Here is a 3,804-nt window from a genome sequence, read left to right on the forward strand (position 1 = left end):
CACCTCAATCGAGTCAGATACAATACCAAAGGCAAAATGCTTCAACTGGAGGACTCATCGTTCTGAGTTTAAGTTGTATTAGTTCCCTGGGTTCGTTTGGGTGCAGGTGGACGTGTTTCTTTTAGACAGATTCACCGCTACACGTTCCTGGTTGTCCACAGGTTTTGGTGTGTTGAGCCGATGTGCGTTTTGACGCGCGTGTGATGCCTGTGTATGCGGTTTACCGTGTTCTGTCCTTATATATAGGTTGTTGCAATGAATGGAACGTTAAAACAATAATGTAAAATCACCTGGTATCCTTCAAAATTTCATGGAATGGCAGCTGACATGTATCCATGTCACGATGTTGACGCGTGATTGAGACAGACGAAATGGAATTGGGATAGTGGGTGCCGGTGTGAAATTGATTATGGTAATAATTAAGCAGAATGGTAACCGTTACAGACCCAGCTCCCAACCCCCTCACCCTTCGAGGCCGGTAAAGGCAGTACTCCAAGCAACCTCAGATTGGTCAATGGTACTTGCTGGCATATCTTTGTCTTCTCAAACTGGCAACACTTCTCTCACAGCTAGCCGTAGGATCTCAGGTACTGAAACACCCGGAAAATCTCAGTACATGTCTGGACAAAATAGAAAATGAAGTGTCCTCTCTCCGAACCATGCAGTCGATTGCATGTCGCTAAACCTTGTCGCAACCTGCGATCCAACTAATCCAGAAAAAGCGTCAATGCTAATTGACACGATTGCGGCTGAGATTTGTCAACGCATCGATTGCCGGAGTCAGGCCCCAATATTTAACGCACCTGATCGAATTTCCCTTGAGTATACCGAAGCTGCTGTCCTGACTGCACGTGACATGTGGCGTCTGCTAATCTCCCAGGCCCCTCTCATCTCCAGCATAACATTTGAGACCATGAAAATAAAAACCGCTCACACTCGAGTGCGAAAACCGCTTATCAAAATGTTAGATGAGCCTGTTGCCTCATCAACCGCCAGTACTTGCGTTGACGGTCCCATGGCACTTTTAATCACTCAATGATCTGTGATACTCCCAGCATTGATCTCACACCAGACTATTCAGCAGCCACCAGCTTCTTAGCCGCATAAAACCCTGAGCCCTGCATCGCTCCTGCAAATGGAATTACCGCTTCACGATCCATGAAAACTGCAAATGTCTACATAGGTCAGTGGAACTCTCTCCTGGTGTTGAATCGACTGATGCGGTACGTCTTTCAACCAGGGAACTGACTACACCAGTTGTAAACAACATTCGTTCTCGTTACAGACCCCAGGATTTACTCTTTCTCCGCGTTTCACTCCCGCCAAAACACCCCTTTAACTCGAATATTTATCGTTAAGGCCGCGATACGCAAGGCACGCCCAGCTACACCATTGAGAACCTATTACTTGTTCTTCACAAGATAAGTGTACTTTGCTCCGGCCTCCCCACAGTTACATGGCGTGTACATCAAACCACACTTACCGCGAGCTTGGTTAAACCTCACATCCACAAATACCGGCAGACAGCTCAGACCCTTATGTGCTTCCATCACCCCGCTCACTCAACTCCGTCCCAAATGTAGACCAATTTCGGATGCGCACCATCCCCCCGCAGTCACTGCCTCTTTCTGCTGAGCCTGGCAATTTGAATGCAAACGTTTCATCACAGATCAAGTTGACATCATCAGTGCGTTGTTGGGGATCTTAGTGCAGCCTAGCGTTGGGGTGATGGTTGTCCGCTGGGTGGTGTCGCGTGTATGATAATACACGTGTTGCTGGCCGTGTATGACCTTTGACCAAGAGCACTCTTCCGTTTGGTCCTTTCAAGTAGTTACTGTGTTATTCCGCGTGCTAATTGATCGCTGACCTTTGATCTTGACCTCTGCGCCCCTCGAGCTCTGGTGGATTCCTTGACCCCAATAAGTTTCATTTGTCTTAGTTTTAATGAAGGCCGCACTGGAGTTGGAAAAGTAAATTATTCCACACAGAATGGGGCGCACCTGCGATTTCCAGTGCACTGGCGGGATGCGCTCATAGATCAGTGGTCACACTCAGAAAGCCTCTCCATTTGGTCACCTACCTCATTGCACGAATATTAGTCTAATGAAGTTCAGTCTAACTACTCATGTCAGTCCAATCTTAGTGTTCAAGAAGCCCACTACCCTCATAGTCATCAAAGCGGCCAAACGATGTTGAACCAAGTATAAAGGTGAAGGGTAAAATTAGTGATGAACACCTGAAGTAAGAAGGAATATTTCAGCTCGGACCACCGGAGGATTTTTACACAAATAGGACGCTACATGTGGACCCGAGAACCAAGCTAATATGATATTTCGCCGCCACCAGTGGAGCAGCGCGGTGACACTCACCCGAGCTACACGGGGATATGAAGCTTCAGTTCCGTTCCTTTGTCATACAGCAGTTGGAGGTAGCAGGCCCTGAAATAATCCGCCGGAGGAAGTGCTCATTGCCGAATCATTTAACAGACGCAAGAGAAGATTTAGCGCCGATTTCTGGACGAGGACGATCGCTGGTTGTCGCCCGCCGTATGTTAAGTACCAAGGCCCTAATGTTCCCGGCGCGAAGGATTTCTTGATGTTTTGAGCTAGAAATACAGAGATTTATGGTGGATTGCTCGATGCCCTGGGTGGTGACTGATTGGCCGTAATAGGGCCCAAAGTATAGCTCTTCTCCAGCGTTTTCGCGAACTTGAACACCTGATAGGGATGCACAGTGAATACAGGCATGCGGTCACCCGCGGCCATTCGCCACAAGGGGTCCGCTTATCACTTTGATTAAGTGTACTTAGCTGTGGTGCCCCAGTTAGCACCGGTGCAGAAATTTCTGCAGAATGTCTGCAACCGGGTGCGGACATTTCCGCACAAGTTCCGCAGATTTCTGCACCCGGGTGCGGAACCAGTGCGGAAATGAAACAAGTTTCCGCACAATATCCGCACACTTCTGCACCCGGGTGCGGAAATTTCCGCACAATATCCGCACACTTCTGCACCCGGGTGCGGAAATTTCCGCACAATATCCGCACACTTCTGCACCCGGGTGCGGAAATTTCCGCACAATATCCGCACACTTCTGCACCCGGGTGCGGAAATTTCCGCACAATATCCGCACACTTCTGCACCCGGGTGCGGAAATTTCCGCACAATATCCGCACACTTCTGCACCCGGGTGCGGAAATTTCCGCACAATATCCGCACACTTCTGCACCCGGGTGCGGAAATTTCCGCACAATATCCGCACACTTCTGCACCCGGGTGCGGAAATTTCCGCACAATATCCGCACACTTCTGCACCCGGGTGCGGAAATTTCCGCACAATATCCGCACACTTCTGCACCCGGGTGCGGAAATTTCCGCACAATATCCGCACACTTCTGCACCCGGGTGCGGAAATTTCCGCACAATATCCGCACACTTCTGCACCCGGGTGCGGAAATTTCCGCACAATATCCGCACACTTCTGCACCCGGGTGCGGAAATTTCCGCACAATATCCGCACACTTCTGCACCCGGGTGCGGAAATTTCCGCACAATATCCGCACACTTCTGCACCCGGGTGCGGAAATTTCCGCACAATATCCGCACACTTCTGCACCCGGGTGCGGAAATTTCCGCACAATATCCGCACACTTCTGCACCCGGGTGCGGAAATTTCCGCACAATATCCGCACACTTCTGCACCCGGGTGCGGAAATTTCCGCACAATATCCGCACACTTCTGCACCCGGGTGCGGAAATTTCCGCACAATATCCGCACACTTCTGCACCCGGGTGCGGACAATCCGTA

The sequence above is a fragment of the Opisthorchis viverrini genome, assembly GCF_000715545.1.
Source record: "Opisthorchis viverrini unplaced genomic scaffold opera_v5_21, whole genome shotgun sequence".
Classification (NCBI taxonomy): domain Eukaryota; kingdom Metazoa; phylum Platyhelminthes; class Trematoda; order Opisthorchiida; family Opisthorchiidae; genus Opisthorchis; species Opisthorchis viverrini.